The following is a 21,753-nucleotide window of genomic DNA, read 5'->3' as shown; positions in this document are numbered from 1 at the left end:
CAGTGGTTTCACCACCTGTCGCTGTTGCTTGTTCATGCTGCTGCTGTTGCTGCCTCCTGCTACCGCCGCGCCATCGTCGCTGTGCTGATATATGAGAGCTAAAGCAGAAATAGAAAAGAGAGAGAGAAAATGAATATATCCGAGAAAACGTAGAAGCTTTCTCTTTGTTTTCTTTCATGCTGCCGGTATGTCGGATAGGCGGCGTTTTGCCGTAGAGGATTCCTTGGCAAGGCTTATGTGCCTTATAGAATATGTGGAAAGTGACGCGGACGACAGCTGAGCGAATGAGTGAGATAGGGTTACGGAATGGGGGGGAGAAAGCCAGGCAGGGCAGATGGACGCATGCACTCACCGAACGCATGTCGTGGCGTACTTGCATGCCAAAATCTCAATGATACACAACCGCTGTGAACTAACGTTAACCCATAGTCGGTGGCTGGATCACTTTTTGGCTAACAGCGACGAAGGCTTACGCAGCCTTATGCAGTATATGAAGTAGAAGTGTGTAGCTTATAGCTTGGTGTTTGGTACCCAACGGCCGCTCGCCCGCGAGAGACATCGAGCAGAACTACGCTGTTGGTTGACTAATGCAATCATCTTAAGTGAATCCACCCTTTTGTTGAATATACATTCTCCATGTACCCGCTTCACTGATGCTGCTAGAGCTCTTACTCTTCCTCGTGGTATGCCTCCCGTATCCTGCCGCCAATTACACCCGACAACCACATCCTATGGAAGACCAGTGGCAAGCGAAGGAGAAGAAGAAGGAGATTCTGCATAGACGGGTAGGAAAGACCGAGAAGGGGTAGTCTTTATCTATTCTTCTCTTAGACCCCCTATATTTTTCCCTTACTTTGCCCTCCTGGTCCAAGCTGGAACAACGCAACCGGCTGACGGACTGAAACCCTGAAACACATCTCTACAGGGAGAGAAAGACAAGATGTCACTGTGTCACCGCGTTCTTTCGTTTGTCTCGCAGAAGTTCGTCAGCAGTAGCGTCCTCTAGCCATACTAGAGACGCTAACGCCAAAGCAGCCTCCTCCTTCTTCGTCCTGACTACTTCATGTTCTTCTTCTGTTCCCGTATCCATCCTTAACCAAGATGTTCCTAACGTCCCTTTCACGCTGTCATGAGACGTCACTACCTCAATCGACTACCAATGTAACAAAGCCTCTAGATTTCTTATCCTGTTCGCCGGCGGTACGCAAGCTAGCTGCGTCGTAGAGTAGCTTCCTAGCGGCGATCTCCTTATTTTGCTGGCCTGCGTCAAGGAGTGTCCAAGCTAGTAGTACTCCATTAGGGGTACTGGAGACAGTGGGGAAAGCCTGAGAAAAGTCTCTGAAGATGAATTATTGGCGGGTAGGCCTCTTTTGCCTTGGCCGGCTTGCTTTTTCTTGTGCCGTGCACTACCCCTAATCCGAGTAGGCAGGCCAATAAGTCACCAGCCGATGCGGTAGTCATCACCGATAGAAGACGAGTAGTGTCGCGGCGGATGGCGCCGACAGCCATCCAACCTCGATGTTTAACAAAAGCAACGCTTCTAGAACTAATCGTAACGGCAGCAGTAGTGGTTGTAGATGTGGGAGTAGTAGAGGGCTGCAATAGGTGGAGGCCGCCCTTCGACCAAGCAACCAGTCGACCACAGTCGACATCAGCCTATCGGCAGTTATATAATCGAACGAGGGGCCTACTGCTGCCAAGGCCTTTTCTGGGCTAGGACCACTTCGGTTAATTGGGTACCTTCGCAGGCCTACGCGTAGGTCCATCCATTTCTGTAGCAGTCAAGCAGTCGGTTCGATCCAGCCTAGGCAGCAACAGCGGCCGAACAACTAACCCATCATATCCTGAAGATCTAAAAGAGCAGCGAAAATGGAGCGGCACCGCGATCAGCAGTGGTTTTAGTCAGACATTGAGCCTGCATCCCAGTCTAAGTGTTCCTGATTGGACAAACAACGAATGATATTACCCGCAAATAATAACAACTGCATTCAGAGTGCGGACATTTGAGGCCCCAGACCACTAAGAAATACTAGACGGCTATCGGCGACAATCACGGATAGCACGACAGAGACAGCTAACACAAACATACAGGGACTACAATGCATAATATCTTCAATACGAATTTCCGTATTGTGCATTTAACCCTTACATTCCTTGGTCAGAGTCTGGGCTCGTATCTCAGCCGGCCATCCGACCTACCCATCAAATCGCCTCGAACCTTAAGCATTTCGACCTTCCCCAGGGCTGCTTTTTCGAGCGACGGTATTATTCTTCTTTTTGCCTTCTTACTCCACGCCATAAATTCAAGAACCATTAGAAATGAGAGAAGCTTGCTACTACCGGCGAAGCTGGTTTTTTTACTGATAGCATTGGCGGCTGGTCGGTGGTAGTTCGTGACTCACACCGGATTATCGCCGTACTTCTCGTTATCACTCACGGAGACTTGCTTTTTTAATGTTAGGATCATAGCGGCACTAGCTTGGTGCACACAGAGCAAGTTAGTTGGTCTTCGGTCTCTCTATGGCCTTGCGCGTTGTACGATCATTGTACGTAAGCAGGGAGCTGGTTGCTTGAACAGCAGACGCGGGCTGCAACGTCGATTGTCTTCTTTGTCACCACCTTATAGTTCCCGTGGGAACAAGGGCAAAAGCAAGCGGGAGTATTCGTGGACGCACGCTCGACTTGGACAGCACAGAACTCGAGCTCAAGCTAGAGCCTAAGTCTGGGTTTGGCCTTACTGAGCCTGGCTGATGTCGTTCGCTAGATCCTTGCCTTCCCCCTCCTGCTAGCGCTGGCAACGCTAACACTACTGTTTCTGTAGTCTCTATAGCAGCTGCAAGTTTATGACGCAACTAAACTTTATTCTCGGCGCGCTCAAACCGATATGGGTAATCGACTAACGCTGGTCGTTCGTGCGAAACGTTACTGCGACCACCACTGCGCTTGTTGCTATTGATGCGACCCTAGCAACGTGGGAGCAGAAAAGAAGACGACGAAGAAAAAGAAAGGATGGCAATGTGCAAAACTATATACCGATTCATCGTCCATTCTGCTATTGGTGCTGCTGTCGATAGGAACGCGAAAATCGCCGTAGCAGACGATCTACTCCTGACTCATGGTCTACACAGTATCCCTATAACGACTACTACTACAGTTACAGCAATGAAAAAACGACGGAAAACAACGAAGCCGAAAGGTTGCTTTAACATCGGCGCGTCAACAGCTTATGGTGTTCATGTGGCACGTTTTGCCATGCTACGGTTGTTCTTACGCCTCACAGCGCCTTGCTGACCGTCTATATATAGAAGGACTATGTTAGTTTCTAGAAGTCATTAACGAGTATGAAATTTACGAATGATGACTCTACAGGCACATGTAGGAATGGCAACAACTGACTACGAGGCGAGAGTGTTTCTCAGCTGGCTCACAGTCATTATAGGCGTCTATAGCTGATTTTGAGTAACAGACAGAGCCACCCATATACATGAACTACTTAAGTTGAAACTTTACAGTTACCATTATGAAACTTCAATGAGAGGAAGGAAGCCTATATAGATGCATAATAGAATCAACAGGATGATGGAATTGAACGCTACTTTATCGAGGTCCAGTGCATCGTTAGTTTGCAATAACCTGCCCGTTCCATTTAGCTTAGGAATCATAAGGGATGTATCGTATCGATGATCTTTTTCCCATCTAGAGGACAAAATTTTGTTAGGCCCAGATTGCCCTCACAAAAGAGAATTGAAAATTATCATTAGAGAGTGATAGTGTGTATATGACAGAAATAGCGATAAACAATTTGTAAACATTTACAAACGTTTATGTCCAAGCGAAATACACAACTGTGCAAAAGTTAACACAATGCGCAGCTGCAATATACTGTGTGTAGTACGTTTCCGTTCTAGATGAGGGATCATGAGGCAGTTTGTCCCGTTAGTAGATACGATATAAGCATTTCCTTTCAGGGAAAAGATGCAAAGTAATGTAATTAGAGTATACGAAAAAAAAACTCATTTATACCTAGTGTACGTTTCTACAGGAGACGATTTGTGACATATCATCATATAGTTCAGTCCAACAAAACATAATATGTGTTACCTCCACATTTTCGTCAAATACAAGTAGAATAAAAATATAAATGTTAAAAAATGTCGCTTATAGTCTCGCTACAGCAGAAAACCACACAGATGCGCTAAATTTCTTGAGTCAACTTTTTGACATTATCGTCAACTCCGTGTAGCCTGAATGCTAACTAAGGAGGGGCGGTAACTTCTAACTGGCTCTTCTTGCCCAGCCTTGAGGGCGTTAGCTACGATAATGCTCATTCCCCCAACGCTGGACGGCTAAGGCAGTTTTCATGAGAGGTGCAACTAAATTAAACTTGTTTCAACCACATAACCGTCAATTGAAACGCCAAGCCTCAGTGGCGTAGTAGCAGCAGTAGGAGGAACGATGCCCTGGAGGGACTCGCACAGCACGGCGATTCACCCACCAGTCATGTCTGCGTAGACTTACGGACTGCACGTAGAGAGGAACACTCTAATATTTCGCCAGTGTGCCATTTTCTATTATATATCGATTGGACACAACAAATTCACCGGAACTGCGGCAGCCGCCGTCGAACGCCACCCCCTTCGCTTAAGAAAGCGTCCCGCAATAGTAAGCGATGTACAACTCGGTGCAACGCGATTGATGTTCCATCGACGACATTCTTTTGTATACAGTAGCGTTACTGTGGACGACACATGTATGTATATATGGCTTTTTGTCATCTTTCTGTGTTTTTTTTTGTGCCTTAAATGGGGTTCAACACAAGCATTATGATGGGGAGCTTTATCCATTTTTTTTTCCATTTGCCTTATAGAAACAGGTCGTCAAAATGTTGCCAGTTCGTTGGGAATCGCTTAACGGATGGCCTGTGAAATACGGCAAGAATGAAGAAGCGGTGATGGCATGAGATCCAACCTTAGAAGTTCCGCAAAAGGCTGAGGTAAACCAGCATCGAAGAGCAGCACTGTATTCAGTGCTCCCTACAGTTGCTGCTAACTTTGCTTTGACTGTCATGGAGGGCAAATTTGCTCGTGATGCCCCGCGCTCCGTGCCTGCAGGCAAAGTTTCATCGAATCCATTGTTGATGCTTTTGCTGCTGCAATAGCGGCACTAGCAGCAGCAGTCAACCTATAGCATGCAAGCAAACCAGCTACAGTCCTTTCAACCAGACATTCCCTTGAAACCGATCCGTAATCGGTTTTAAATTAACCTATTCTAGAAACGTCGAGCCCATGTCGCTAGCTAACTGCTGGATTCACTGCTTCACTTGTTCCCTTGTTCAGCCACCTTGGCTGCCACAGCCTGCTACAACGTTCCCCTTGCGTCCGGTAATCCCTGCCCGGTTGTGCATGGGGGTTGTCGTGCAGACATATGTGCAGTAGGAGCTTAGAGATGGGAAGCGTGCGAAAGGCTTGTGCACGTACGAGATTCGCTGATGGCAAGGGAAAGCTTGGGTACGTGGGGTGTGGATATTGGAAGTAGGGGCTTCAATCTCCACGCGGCTAGCGGAGGTCGCCCGAGGCGCGCCACGCAGGCTGCTGCTACCTCGCCGCTGTCGCCGTGCTACGCCGTTTTCCCATATTCTGTCGCTTCAGCTTACCCCCCTGATCGCTTGTGCTGCTGCTGTTCGACTTTACCCGTTTTCTATTCCTTTTTAGCTTACTCTTCTCGTTTGCATGCCACTGCCCGTGTTGTCATGCTGTTGCGGCTGCCGCTGACGCGTTTCAGCAACCCAGGCTTTCGTGAAGCCGAGCAGAAGAAAAAGAGGTGCTACAGAACGATCCATACTACATGGCTAGTGTTGCCCTTGAGCATAAAGCCCATACTCTTGCCCCATCTCCACTTCTACCCCACCCCATTGGTGAGATAGCCTCAAAGACCCAGTAGAAATAGTCGCTCCTTCGTTCACTGTATATGCATGTAAGGGACAGTAGCAGCAATGTGAAACCGAGACTACACAAGGCCAGTGGCAGTAGTACTACGGGTGGCAACGACGGCGGCAGTTGCCGCCCAAGTGAATAGGGCGTAAGTAGGGGTTTTACGGGAATAAGTAGGTCGATCATGGCAACATCTGTCACCTCCTCACCTCATCTGAGCGAAGCCTTTCTTTGGCCATCGTCGAGAAGGTTTTATCCTCCTTTTCTATTCACTGCTGCTTCCATTTCTATCTCACGTTTTTCCCCTTCTTCTTTCGCCCGTTCAGTCCATATCTCTCTTCTTCTCAGTCACTTACTGACTCCTCCACTACCTCCCACCCCCCGACTATCCCCTCTCGCCCTTTCTCCCTCTTTCAGTCTTTGAATTTCTTTTCCTCCCTATGCCTCACTGACTCGCTGTGTTGGCCTATTCGTGCGTGGCTAACTTCTCAACCTTTATTTTTTTCTCTCATAGTTACTTTACAAAGCATGCTACTCCTACTGGTTCCCTTTTCAACGATGGCGGCGATGACGGCGACGACACCGGCAAGGGCGGACGTAAAGGAGTAGTCGAGATGTAAGAGCCGCGCTCTTCATTACATCTTAGCAGCGCTTCAGCAGCAGTCTTCCTGCTTCTCGAGTAGAAGCAGTTAGCACCGGTTCTATGATGTTCACAGTCCTGCACGCAAGTTTCCTTGGCCTTGATCCCCGTTTCCTAGCCTCAACTCCCCGTCGCGTCATTTAGGGCCAGTCATGGGCTTCTTGTCCGCCTCCTCAACCTCGCCTTCCGTCGCTAGACGCTGCTTGTGCTGCTGCTGCGTTTGTGGTGAACAAATCTATCTTTTATGCAAATAGCTTCGCGTTGCTCGGTAGCTGCGGCGGCACAGGGCACGAAGCCGAGGGTTTCGTTCGTTCATCGTCCGCCGTTCACCGCTCCACAACAGCAGTTGCTTTGTTGTATGCAGACACTCATCGCCGGGCAACGAATGCCTGCACACAACGCAAAATATCATCTCAGCCACCGCCACTACGTGTTGGTAGTAAACGCAGAATGCAGAAGAAATCGCGGGTGGGATATACATAACAAGAGGGTAGCGAGCGAAAAATAAAAGAGGGTAAGACGATAGAAACCGTGAGAACAAGGAAAGGAGAAGCCAGGAGTGAACACGAGATGTCGGCGGCGCAAAAGAGAGGAAGCGCTAAGGACTCAATCCGTTCCCAGTACTGGGGTACTGCTGATGCAGAGCAAAATAGAGGAACGAACAGGCAAGAGTGATGTGTGAGCAAACGACAGTCAAGCGGCATACGACGCAACACGCGGCTCAACACTATGCTGTGAATCCATACCCTCATTCCCACTCCTCCTCCTCCTCCTCTTCTGCACTCCCCGACCCCCTAATACCTCAAGAACATACAGCTTTGTTGACCCCGCCGGGTCTCCATCCATACACTGATGCACATACGGACACGTATATATATATATATATATATATATCTCACAAACGTTCTTGGTTCCATCCTTTTGAGAGCCAGGATTCCTGCTCCTTTTCAGGGACTTCATTCATCTTACATCGTTGCCGGGCGCTCCTTCGGTCGCTGAGACCCCCTCGTTCGTCGCAAACGCTGCCGGTTTTAGTACAACAGTGGGAAGCGCTGCTAGCAACAGAAGCAGCAGCGGTTGGCGCACCCGCTGCTAGCCACACGACGTCGACAAGTCTGCCGATTTACGCTGCCAACAAGGAGCTGCTCAGTGAGCTCGTCTCTTCCCGCTGCTCCTCGTGCAACTGCTGCTCTTACTACCATCAAGACGTTTACAGCCATCAACACCGCCAGTTTGCTTGCTCTGCCTCGCTTTTCTTTCTTCTGCATAATGTGTCTTCATTTACTGCTCTGGAAAGTAGAAAGCCGAACGCCCGGTCTATAGCAGCGTTCTGACAGCCTAAGCAGCCGTAGCAGCATGACCGGCCTGCTGCCTGCATGCCTTGACGTGTTTTGCCTGTTTTGTCAGGCACGACAGAGAAGCTACTCTGTTGGCCATGCCGCGGCGGATATGCTGACGGGAAGGCCGTTGCCTTCGCGACCGAGACTGCCGCTCACCCTCTAACAACCACGTGCGTGTTAGTATTATACTAGTGATAGTGATGCTGAAGTGGCTAGTATTGCTGCCGAAGCCATACGTCTATGAAGTATTCTTGCTAGTGTTTGCCACCGGTGTCGATGTTGGCGGCTAGGACATAGGTTGCAGCGGTGGAGCTGCTGCTACTTACGGCGAGGAGTGCTTATAACACTATTGGAAATTGCCCTAGTCGCCAGGTCTAAGCCAATGTCCTTGCTACAACCAAATCGACAACGACACCAGTATCAACAACAAGGTGACTTGCAATGCCAGAATTATGTGTATTACATGCAAAAAAGCTCGGTTTCTTTTGAGCACATGCATGATGCTCATTTATATCTATAAACGTATCGTTTTATACATATATGTGTGATGTACGTCAGAATATATTTAAGTATACGTATTACTTCTATGCACATTTTCTGAAAGCCCAGCGAATGAAAAATTTGAAGATTTATTGCATGCTTAACTGGCCCTAGTGCTCTAGATGAGATTGGGTCGACAGGTTGAATCTGGATGGGTCCTTGATTGCGTCACTAAACATATGTAATGCCCTTAACAGCAACGCATCGGCCTTGTGGAACAGCAAGACAAAGTGAGTGTGTGAGCAGACCACTAGATGGCGAGTAGTATCTAGCTTCAGTCAGAGGAACCTGTACTCGGACCCGAGTTGAGCCCACTTGTTTAAGATCTTTTTGGATGAGGGCTTTCGGGACAGTATATGGATGTGAGGACGGAACCAGCATGGAGAAGGGCGAACGCGAAACAGGAGGTTAAACAATGTCATATGCAGACAGCCGCAAGTGGATTCTGGCGTTGACAACACAACTTAACTACTGCACAGTGTCTAGCCCTCTAGATCTTTTCACCGTTTCCCTGCTTCCCATCGGACCAAGCGCGACGATTCTGTAACACCGACCTGTCGCTACTCTTATGCGATGTGTGCCACACGTGAAATTAACATTTTATTCGTTGTTCAGGGTCGCAGGAGAAGTTATGGTGTTTTGCGTGTGAGTGTACAGCAGCGGAGCCCTGAACTTCAACAATGGGCTTTCGATACGCTCGTCTGTAGTTCCGTTTACGAACAGCAAATCGGGAATAAAATGGGAATAAAAAAAACATTTATTGCTTGGAACTGCGACGATTCCTGAGGACGAGGCAAATGCCTCGACCCTTTCGATTTCAGGCCAGTTGGTAATGGCCGACAAAATAACAACGAACACGATAGAACAAATGAATTTTCCTTTTTTTTTTTTGCTCTTTGTGCCCTTCATCAGCCAACGATTGTTCGCTGCGGTAGCAGCAGAAACTGCTGAAGACCACCGTTTGAAATTAGCAGACTGTCGCTTAGGTGAACCTACGCGTATACAGTCTCTGTTCTCAACTTCGGAATGTGCGCCGTCCACGAATGTCAAATGGTATCACCTTTTGGTTTTCGGCTATCTCGGGTTTCTTTTACCTGGCGCAGCAGCCGAGTGAGCAAGCCAGCGACTTGGTACGGACTCTTCGAAAGAACTTTGAACGTTCATGGAACAATTCGACGGATGCGGGACTACGATGTTGTCATGAAGACAAGCTGAAAACCAAGAGGAACACGGGTAATGATTAGAGTCACTATAACAATCCCGGTGTACGGTTATCTCATTTTATAGCATGTCTTCACTATTTGTCAGGCCAGGACCAGGAAGGCTAGCCGGAATGGAACTGAGATGACCTAGTACCTAGTGGAGAGGATGCATTGACAAGCTTGCCCAATTCCGTCTGTATAAGGCCCTAAGCAACCGGCGAATAGGAGCAGGGACAAGAGTAAAAGAAAGGGAAAAAAACGCGAAGGGTTTCGGGTTTTGCGTAACGCCAGCGAGCGCAACCGGCTCCTATTGGTTAGCGTTGGAGGCTGGGCTTGCCAGCAGAGAGAGAGTAGGCAGATAGCAAAAGAGACCAAAGGGGTTTGAGTTGGATACTACCGGGCAGCGGATCAGTAACAGGGAAAGCTTTCACAAAAATTACAAATTATTGATTTTATCGACGATCTCATTTTAGTACGAGGCGAGGCAAAATTCCGCCGCTACTGCTGCTACTACCAGTGCAGAGTAAAACGAAGGGTCATCGCTCGTATGGGAGTCAACGAATAAATCACATTTCGTTGTGTTGCCCATGCGCACCCCATGTCCCGTTTATTGCCCGTCCCCCCAGCGGTGCTCCGTTACACCAGCCCTACTTTACCTAGTCGCCGTTCTCAACGCCGGCGTACAAGACTCGTTTTCAAAGCAGCCCCATGACAACAGGGAATATGAGCATCAGCATCCATTGAGGCAGCCGAAGCAAAAGAGACGGGTGCGACGTGCGTCATCCACCAATAGCGAGCGGGAATACAAAGCAAACTACAAATCAGACAAAACGATTCGTTCGACACGACTACAGATGAAGAATAGATCTGTCGTTGGAAAACCAGGCGGCAGAAATAAAACCCAGCGCAACACTGGTAACGATCTGTAGTGGTCGATGTAGCCGGGAAAGCTAAAATTGCAACTTGATAAACATGAACTGCTACCCTATAAAGTCAAGAGTGTTGTAGCTTGTATTTTCGTAACCGTTGTCGATATATACCTGTATAGATATACATATATATACTTCACGATCAATGTTCTTCATTTTGTTTTGTTGAAACGTTTTTGTTTTATACGCTACGAAGGTATGTAAATCACCGACAGATTCGATACAGCTGCGTCTAATTTTTTAACATTAGTAGTGGGCTATTTTATCCACTCTGTGTGTGTGACAGGCTCCATTTACAAACCTCAAAGCGACAAAGGTTATTCCAGTATAACCTTCCTTCTAAAAGTCAATGTCACGCAATAAAATTCTCAACGACTTTCAAAGAAATAACGCACGCAAATTAATAACCGCAATCGATCCTGTACCCACTTGCCCTGGATCCGAGCCCAACAGACCCTGGATCCACGGCTTATCTGAGTCAAAGCATCCCCCCACTACAGCGAGTAAATATTTCTTTTTAACCACAACACATTTAACTGTCTAAACTAATACTACTGGAATTTACTGATGAAGTTGAAAAAAATTCCCTTACTAATATTCGTATTGGTTCAGCTTTTTTTTTTTTAATTTCTATTTTTTCTTTTATTTTCTCAAATCAATTAACGAGCCACTTACAAGATCTGTTTGGTCACACGTTTATTTGCGATCTATCGATCGGGAGGTATGGCGAGCATATCGTAACGCTGTCTTGAAAAGTTTACTTTTAACCTTTCCTGCAAATTGTATGATTAGTGTAGGCCCACTCAGGATTTAAGGCATTAAGGAGAGCAAACTCCCTACTCACAGATAGCCTAGAAATACCTTTTACCTTTGCTAGTTTCTCTGGCGACTTGTTTGTTAAAGGTAGATATCTATACAAGTAAAATTACCGTTATCAGCTTTTCAGCGCTAGCATTCCCTTCACAGTTCGCTATCACGTCGCGCTCAATTACAAACTGTGCCGCACTGTTGAGTTCTGCGGCAATAATGACTGCCATTACGGGGACGACCGAACTTGCACGCTCATCCCATCCGGTGCTTAATCACGAAGAAGTTGCCGCTTACGGCGATCTATTTTTCGGTTTTCGCTATTCATTCTGTGTGCTGTTCCGCTTGTATGCTGCGACTGGCACTGTCGAGAAAAACGTTTACGGAAAATGGAATTGCGTGTATCCATGGCAAACTGTTCTATCTCATACCGCCTCCACCGCACAGCACGAACGATTCCCTTCGCCGTATCCCACGCTCTTGCCTATTCCCCTTGTCTCGTCTGCTTGTCGGAAAAGCCGAGCTGCTATAGGATATCGCGACTCGGATAGTTGATACGAAGCAATGCCTGCCAGTTTAGTATGCAGCGACACGGATGGAGAGACAGCAAAAAAAAATCATGGCGAAAGACGAAGACTGCAACAATACACCCAGTCAAGACTATAGGGGTAACCCGGGGGGAGCGGGGTGTAAGGGACGGTGGCTGAGGATAGCACAAGGCCAGGGTTGATGGTCGGCTAGATAGTCTGGCTGGCTCTCGCTAAGGAGATAGGCAAGTCCATAGCTGAGGAAGGATAAGAGAAAAAGATTGAAAGAGGGGAAGCAGGACGATGAGGTTGGAAAGAGAAGGAGAGAGATACTTCCGTCATCGGCCGGTAGCAAATAAAAAGGATCATTTTAAACTTTTTTGCTTAATTACTCTTTCTTCTTGCTTTTGTGTACAGTGAAAAAAGACTGTGTTGTCTATGTGCTGCTGCTGCGACTGGCCGTCCTTTAGCTAGAGGCTTGTGGTGGTCATAGCTAATTCTGGAGGGAAAATGGAGAGACACATGGACGGATAGCGACTGCTAGTACGGTGGCGATTCACGGGTAGAAAGGACTGGAACAGGTTCACGGCATGTCTGCCATTGTTGCTGCTTCTATTGCTGACAGCAGCTGCTGGCTCAACCGTTATAGCCTTCATAATGGTACTGGCAGTGTCCATAGGGAGTGGCAGCAGCTAACTGCCCTAAGTGTTTGAGTCTCTGATTCGACGATACATGACGGTGACTAGAAACAGAAGCGACAGCAGAAAAGCGATGGGAGCGGCTGACAATCTCTAAAAGACGTCTCGCCCGAGGGAGCCTGAGGCAACTTCTAAGCCCAGTGTCGGTCAGCAACGGCGGTGATAGGAACGCGGTCCCAAAAACGACGCGAATACCGGCCGCCGCTTGACAAACGACATGATGGACAAAGTTGTGTTTGAGGTAAGCGAGAGGCAGGCAAGGGCAGGGTCGACTAGCATAGCATTATCACCATCACTGTGAGAATACGCACGAGCCATCGTCTCCGCTCGCGCGATGGATGGCCACGCTGTGGCAGCGGACCGAAAACCTACCCAATGAAGTGGTAGAACACAGTACAGGCAGGAAAGATCGCCCAGCTAAAACTATAAGCGACTGAGCCTCTTCCGGCAGACACGAAAAGCTCATGGGGCTAAATCAAAAGGCCGCTACCACCTCAGCGAGGAGTCCAGAAAGGATACCAGATAAGTCATTGCTTTCTCTCGTATGGACCTCAAGCCTTGACCACGCGTCCTCTATACGTATGTCTAGGAGCTATACATACAGCAGCGTCGTAGAGCGACTCTTACTGCTGTAGCTTATGTCGCTACTATCGTTGCAACAGTAGCAGTCGTTCGTGTTTGTTCTGGTGTAACAACAGAAAGTAAAATCGGCCTGCAACTGCGACGGTACAGCAGAGGAAAGTCGACGGCGGCTGTTGCAGGGCATACGAAGCGAAAAAGGTAATTGACGCCCTACTGCCATCATTGTTACCCACCAACACCAGTGTCACTGCTGCTCATACATTTCTGCATGCATTTATGCATACATACATCGTGAGCGAACTAGCGACAGACCAGCAAACGAACGTCGACTTCGGCGACGGTCTGTCCGCTGATGAGACGAAGCGGGATAGCAAAGTCCAGCCGGGCGGTAGTGCGTTCACTTAGCTGGCTACCGACTATAAATGTCGCCGTCCCGGGCTGTTTCGCAGCCCAAGACAACATGTACTGAAGTATTATGGGAGGGCGGCCCGAACCGCTAGCAGGCGGGTTGGCTGGCTAGAGGATGCATGTGTAGATTGCACTGGCAGCGGATGTAACAGTCATGATAGGAAAGGGGTTTAGATATATTTGTATATGGCGAAAGAGAAACAGAGATTGTAACTTCAATTTGAATTTTACCACAAAGTCAAAAGCCAGCGGTAAACTACAGCAGAACTTGCTCTCAAAAGGAAGGGAACAAGTGAAACGAGGCACCGGCTCATTAGCTGACAGCAGAACATCTGAAAGTGATTGGAGTCGGAAGCAGTTTGTCGACCGAAAGTAATTACGGATTTCTAGCTATGCGCCACAATATCTGCGTATAGTAGACATTTGTTGACGCTATTATACATACACGTTCAACGTTCACAATTTAATGTGTTAGGCTGCAGGATTTGCTGGGATATAAAAATAGTATAAAAGTGGCAAAGCTCGACCTCGAAGTTGTATATATCGGAAGTAGAAACGGTCGTAACCGTATTTTCTTGTAAACATTATTTCATGTAGATTTTGTAATTTTCCGCACGAATATGCCTATATTTACAGAATGTAATGTAGATTTACACTATTTAGGCGAGCGAATAATAATGATTTGCACGAATTTGCCAACATACGTGATACCTCAGTGCAAAAAAATAGTTTTTAGTCCAAATGCGGCATACGGGAAGCTATAATTGTACGCTTTGTTGGTTCGTCCCTTTTCCTTGGACCATCTGCCGAAGGTACATGGGCGCAGCCAACTGCCAAGGAAACTATTGCACTAATGAAACGAGAATGATCTGCGCGTTACCTTTTTCACAATAGAATAAATTTCCGATTTGCGCATTTTTTTGGGTTTTCGGTTTGACGCTCAACTATGCGTGTTGGTACCCCCGTAAGTTTTATCTTCTATGAGTTTTACATCGAAAGCTCGCTCGACTCTGATGCCGCTTCAGAGTAGCAGAAGTACTTATGATATATAGATGTCGTCACGACTATTATAGCCACTTGCACTACGTTTTCTCGTAAATCGTTCTCAGATAAAGGTATTGATTAGAAGAAAGCTAACCGTTAAATACATTTCGTGAAGTAGAAAGGATCCTATTGGTACTAAGGCTTGAAACTATCAATATAGATACATTTGCACTTACCGTTTGGGTTATCATATTGATACAACACGAATACGATATCTTAGATTTATGTTCCTAATTACGGTGGCTGAGCTGTAAAAGTTGGTGCGCCTATACTGAAAGCGCTGGACGGCACGCTGGGTCATATGGGACATGGTTCCTGTTTCAGTTCCGTTATTGTTTGCTAGCATAAGGTTCTTTCATTTGTTAATTTCAGCTACTGGTCCCAAGCTTCACTTTAAACTCCTAATCCCCTTTAGTTGTTTGCAAAATATAGATTTGTTCAGCATGTGAGTTGTTAATGTTTTCACGGCACTCGATGGTACCTCTGACTTTATTCTCACAAACTTGTACTTCAGGCGGGAATGATTTGAGTCAAGTTAAATTGGAGCGGGGTGGTATTGCTCGTATACGATACCCAGCTCTCGGATAACCTTCATTTTATATAGTTTCCTTATCGCATTTAAGATTGACGCCAATAAATCTCCCAAACTAATTCAGGGCTCGCCTCTGAGAGCATATTCTGTAAATCTAAGAGCAGCCTGTTAGAAAAATTCTGTGCGTTCTCTGTTGTTTGAGAAGGATAAACAGTGCCCCTTGCGACACTTTCTGTTTTGGAGATGCATGCACTTTAGCGAGCCAGTTGCTGTATCAACGCGACCATCGAACTGAAAAAGTGACCCATTTCTCTACATTATGAATGGCCCTAATGAAGTCTCCTTTCCGAATATAGTAAATGAGTCTCTCTAAGCTACCTCACAGCCTAAAGTATCCCGCTTAGCTTATTTTTTATCGACACGGTTGAAGGCTTTTCCATGTCGACAAGTACTGCACAGACGGAACGCTAACCCTTACTTATTAAATTTAGTTAGTAATTTGTAGGGTATTTCCAAAAGCCACAGCGGTCCAAAGTCAGCTGGCGCAAATGGTGCGCTTGGATGCGTGTTGGAATCATATTTGTGATGGCAATAGTGAGCTAGTAATAAATAATTTCTTCGATTTATTTAGGCAGGACAGAGCGATCATTTTTGATACTTAAATGGTATTCGTATAGATAGGCCATTGGTATCAACTCGCTATGCTATAGGAAAAGACCTGATTTTAGCCGTCTATTTAAGACAGGATCGTAAACAGAGATACTTTCTCACGTCGAGTTCCTTCTGTAATGGACTCGTCCCAATGACCCTCATGTGCGGTTATTGGGACGAGTTTAGGTAAGACGTACGCTAAACCAATAGTGCCTCTATGTTTCGATCTACAGCGTATCGCTAAAATTAGCAGTCAAGTATACTAGTCACTAAGCTATTGACAAAAACTTAACGGGTAACGAGTTTGCCTGCTAATCTTAGGAACAAGTTATAGTCTAGGTTCGAAACCAAGCGTACGACATACTTTTTTTTCGTCAGTCGTTTAATTGATTGCCTAACGGCGATACCGGACGTAAAACTCAGCTTCGGCCGAGTCTGTATTTGAAATATCTACACCTCTTTTCAACTACTGCCTCAGAGATTGAAGTAATCCGTTGAAAAAATAGTCTTCTATTGATTCGAAAAAAAAAACTAAACTAGACTATATATACATACTTTATTTTTCATAAAGCGTTTACTGCGTTTCAAGACTTGATGGGTAGAAACACTAACGACCATTATACTAAACGTTAAACTCTATAAAATTTAAAGTAACGAAAATCTTAAAATTTTAGATCATTCATGTGCTGCCACCTTATCACCGTTTAAATATTGTTGTATCATATGCATGCATACGACGCAACGACGTTCAAACCGTGATAAGATCTTAGCACATATAATGTATAATAACGGTAATAATAAATGTATACTATTTATTTATGGTTTTTACCTTCAGATTGATTAGAATGATGGCTATTAATTTATTTTATTTTATATCTATGTATACGTATATATCGTTCCTTGGTCCGCTCGCTACCCTTGAAAGCGATTTCTTTAAAAAACCTAACCCGTGCAAATGCGTATATCCCAGGCTGTTCAGCAAATCAATCATCTATCGGATAGTTCTCATAAGATAAATCTGAAGTTCCTCCTTTAGAGTTACCGACAAACGGGAAACGGCAAATGGTGACTCTTTTGTTTTTTGAGCGCATTCTACTGCTTCTTCTGTTACGAGTACCACTATGATCGTCCCCAATGCGTACGCAAACACAGTCATCCTGATACCACTACCATCTTTTTTTTTAGCCGCACCTTGTCTGCATTGCTCTCGGGGTCGTATGCTCTGATCTTCCTGTCTCGTATATCGGCGCGTCTATCGGTTTCTCTGCTTGCCTTCGAACCGAATACCAACGAATTGCGGCACTAAGCAAACGCCTAAAGCGACGCTTACCGCTGTTGGCATTTCTGCCGGGCTGTCTGGCATCCGCACACTCCTTAACCCGCTTATCGACTCGCTTCTCGTGTCGTTTGAAGGAGAAGAGGATGACATGGCGAAATTGATCTCGATGGTAATGTTTCGTTCCATTGAGAATCATCGAGATTGTTCAAATCAGGCCCAGAATTCTGAACACACACACCCACAGACGAGACATACGTTCATATAGATAGCGTTACTGCGATATCAGCAACGACACTTGTCCGCTAGCAGCTACTGTTATCGCCGATCTACGACCTATCGTCCACTCGATTCATCATAGTTTCATGTTCCATACCTAAATTCTATTCCCGTCACACGCGCGACCCAATGGATGTGCCAATCGTGCCAATAGCCGCCGGATGCATAGGCTCTGTTGTTTTACTATTAAGGCGAGAGTGCTTTACAATTCTCGTCCGAAAGAAAACTATAAAAGGTTCCAAGCTAAACTGATCTATACCCTAGCGGCTATTGCGGCCACTATCGTTGCCACAGATGACGGTTTGTAGGGCGGTAGTAGACCCGGTCTTACCCGATGCTTGTCGTTGCCGTCGAGAATCCCCAGCTGTACGTGCAATTACTCGGTCGAGTTGCGCATACTGCTAGACTGCGAAGCTATGTATTGGGTCGTCTAAAACGGAAGCAGACAGGAAAATTGATGACCATGATTAAAGCAACCGAAGATGAACTTAAGACGAGAAAGCCCATCTGCAATGATCGAGATCGACACAAGCACTCTGTGACGGGATAGAACTTTACGTCCGTTCCTTACTGTTATAAAGTTAGTAATGCTCGTGATCCTTATGGCCGCAATTGTAATCGTAGAAAAGCGGAATGGCTTGACTACCTTGCTAGGAGTTTAGAATAAATCCGTCCGGCAATGTTAGAATTATTTGAATGACAATGGCTGCAGACTCAATCGGCCGTGTGTCGGTACTGCGTTGAGGTCCTTTGTTCCTCGAAATATTGACGTCGCCGTCGGCACTGCCCTCATCTGATATTGTCGAGCAACGAAGAGGTGTGGTTTTAGAGGTCAGGGGACACAAGCCGGCTTGACGATCATCACATCAGTAGTTATATTTCGTGCAATAGGAATACGTACGCCGACAGGTTCGATTCATACGGTTAGCAGGCTTAGTTCCATACGTCAGCTGTACCAGATTTGTACTGCGTAGCACAAACAAGGAACACGTATTAATATCATTGATTTCACTACGCCCAAATGAATGAATGAATGAAGCTACGAAGAACGGCAATCACGTTTATTGGAAAGATGTCGAAAATAGTCGTACACTTAGCGTTATCATTTGACTGAGCCGTCTTTTAAAAACTTGAATTTGTATTAAGTTCGTATCGTGAAATTCGTGCTCTCTTCACAATCGGAATTTGGGTGCTTGCCCTTTTGTCAACGTACTTTTACGGTACTTACTACCGTAAGCTCGACAGTGAGCGTGCAGGCTGCACTGAACTGTTACCTTATAGTGTGTTCGATCTTATATCCAAATATTTGAGTCTGGCCTAACAACGTCGCCAAAACATTTGGACCATATCGAAGTATACGTAGAAAAAGCGTAACTATACGGCTGTTGCTGAATTTGTATTGTTAGCTTACGAGTTAGTTTAGCAAAGAATAAAAGCTGATCAGATTTATATGCTTTATTCGCTTGAATTAGTTGGACAGATGTTAACGAAAGTACGCCTGAGCTGCCACAATAAATTGAATTTAGCTTAACGAAATTAACAACGAAGTTACTAACGTACAAAGTTCCATGTTGCAAGTCATGTACAAACAGCAGCGCTACTCGACTGTGTAATTTAAAGGCTACATTGTCAAGATTCTCACACGGTGTGAGTTTGGTGTCAAGGCCTATAAAATAAACACAGCAGTCGATCGTAAGTCCGCCGTTTGCGTAACTTACCCGGTGAAATCACGTCGATAGTGACCTCCTTAAGAAACAAAGTACGGCTTGACCCCGATTGCGTGCGTACGAAAAAACACCCTCTCACAATTTTTTCTTACGGCCTAGAGGCAGAAAGGGCCTTTTTACACTCGGGCGCTGGGTCAATCTTGGACCTGTTGGATCTACGTTCTAGTTATATTAACGTCTTTTCTGAAGTTGTAACTTTGAGGTGTGATCAAGTCGAATTGACCTCCTATTCTTCGATACGAAACAGCTGAGGTGCCCTGCACGAAGCTCCAGAGTAATACAGTTCCGCAACGAGATCACGCTAAAAACGCTCTGCTACCACACATGTTCATTTTATCTTAGGCACGGTTACTAGCACACTAGGTCGAGAAACGCGCAACCTCCGTATTTCTAACAAGCAGGCCTTACGTGCTAAGAGAGGAGGCCTAGCTGCACCTACAGCACAGTAAATGGTTTCATTCGAGAGATGTGTTTAGAGCCAGTCAAAACTATTCGTTAGGACAGACCTTTTTGACCCAAAGGTAACCAATAATTTTTCGATTCCTGAGAGATGCTCTAGAAGGCATCGTTTGCTCTCACAAGATTCTGTGTCGCCAAACGATATGGCAGAGAGTAAATAAATTTGCGCAGTAAAGTAGCAGGTAACAGGTAGTAAAGACAAACTATGGGGTGACTTCAGATGTCTGCGAAAGAAATGCGTGACAGCGGATCAGTAACGGAAGATCCGTGGGGTGAACACCAATTTTAGAAGACTACAAGCTATAATTCTACCTGTAATCAATCGGCCCAGACGCGAAGCAAAACCATTTGAAATTTCAACTAGAACAAAGGAATTTACTGTTACAGTTCCTACATACACTATATTATATTTTGCACCCCATGCTTCCCGTATCGGCTTCAGTTCCTACGCGTAACATGAGAACAATGTTTACGTCCGTACCTAATTAATAAACTAGATATTTAACAGATTAATAAACTGTGTAAGTCAACCGTGACAGGCAGCCAATCGTAGCACTTTCCGCTAATTTATGGATTCGGTATTGTGTTTTTATGGCTTAAACATATTAACGCTACAATAAACTAAATGCGGTAAATCAATGAGGTACCGTCATTGTAAAATACGCACATTCTATCAATCACTATTCGTAGATCGTGCTTTACTTATTGATATGTATAATCTATTACTAGTACGCTAATTGCATTTCAATTGTAAGTTTACGCTGTCTTGGTGTCTGCCAAAAATTAATATAATTCTTAAATATTCTTGGGGCTTCGATGAATTTCTAGGAACATCGTTAGGTTAAGGGTCCGGTGGCGCTAACGTGAGTCGTAGTTTTGCTTGTAGTAATTGCGTCGTTAGGTAGCAGTGCAGGTAGCGAGTTGCAGAGTCAACCGAACCGTAAACGAAGTGACCAAGAAATTTTGTGTGCGGGATAGAAGGCTGCCTCGCAAGAGCATCGGCGAGAGTTAGAAGGCAAACGATGGCATCGGACCCGTGGCATACTTGTGAAGCTCAAAGATTTACTTGAACGCATCGTTTCATCAACCGACCATGCTCGACTATTTATAACCGGGCTTTTGGATGAGAAAATTGAGAAATGCAGCGTTTATTAACGGACGCTTTCATCAGCACCTTTCGGAAGTCGCCTGCGGCCGTTTCTGCGATCTCGCTAAGACTTGATTTGAAACTGCCTTCGGGAATGCAGTGTTTACTGTCGATACAGATACATAAAAAGGTGTCCGAAGCTAAGACACTGCCTTAACCGGCAGACTATTAGGGACGCTGTAGAGCGATAGCAAAGAATCGGGCATGATTTTCTTCAAAAACAACCGGTTTCGGCTCAGTTCGAGTTCACGTACGAGTTTCTAAACAATTTTGTGAGTCTAGTAGATCAGGGGTCAGCTGGTGCCGAGCGCAGTGCCCGACTTGATATCGAAGGCAAGAACTTGCGGAATGAAAGTAACAGTAGACAATGGCTACCATCTTTGGGGATCAGGCGATTAGCAAACAGCAAACCATCGATATCGACCACGAACACAGCACAAGCGCCCACGTTTCGGTGGTGAAGCTTTTCTGGTGGAGGTCGTCAAAAAAAACGCTCTAAAGAATGAGGGTGCCGAACGGTCCTGGCTTGAACCAAAGTCCTGAATGATGAGTTACACTGGGTTATAGGTAACATCCTTGTTGCGTATCGGAGTATTCCAAACTGAAGCTGCTATAGCGAGCCATCGTGTCGCTGAAAAAGTTGGATATGAAGGTTTTTAGAAACGGGAAAATACATCGACGAATGTATTCGACAGCTAGGAAAGTGCAGAGAACTGTTGACGCGTAAGGCCTATGACGCAGGCAGAAGATGCTGGGAAACTAAGGCCGGTGGCTTCTCGGTAGCAGGCGACGGCGAGCGTTGGGTTGAACGAACATCACATGCGCCGCCGCAAGAGTTAATGCACTTTGCGGTAATTGTAGAACGACTCTGTCGTCAGAGATCTGGATGGCTTGCCAAACAGATGTTCCGCATGAGCGAAAGCTCGTCGTAGCTCGGAAGAGTAACTCGTACATTGGAACATCCATGAAAGCAGCGCAGTCGACTGTTGCATCGCAAACCAGAGAGCATATTGTTTCTGGACATCTTAAGCTATA

At 46.0% G+C, this 21,753-nt stretch overlaps 1 protein-coding gene across 9 annotated transcripts in view; it reads right to left on the bottom strand.

Moving 5' to 3' along the window:
- Nucleotides 1-21,743, bottom strand: part of LOC111249113 (uncharacterized) — a 197,410-nt gene extending 175,667 nt beyond the window's left edge. The window contains exons 1-3 of one of the 9 annotated variants that reach the window (XR_015326028.1): nt 18,032-21,743; nt 17,717-17,815; nt 16,382-17,333 (exon numbers count right to left, since the gene is read on the bottom strand). The gene's annotated coding sequence lies outside the window, so the exon portion shown is untranslated. Of the gene's footprint in view, nt 1-16,381 lie in introns of those variants that run through there. The other 8 variants (XR_015326024.1, XR_015326026.1, XR_015326022.1 and 5 more) reach the window with 8 other exon arrangements.
- Nucleotides 21,744-21,753: the final 10 nt, after the last annotated feature.

This window comes from Varroa destructor, unplaced genomic scaffold (assembly GCF_002443255.2).
Source record: "Varroa destructor unplaced genomic scaffold, Vdes_3.0 BEIS01000004.1, whole genome shotgun sequence".
Taxonomy (NCBI): Eukaryota; Metazoa; Arthropoda; class Arachnida; order Mesostigmata; family Varroidae; genus Varroa; species Varroa destructor.
This window is presented reverse-complemented; position numbering and strand designations above follow the sequence as displayed.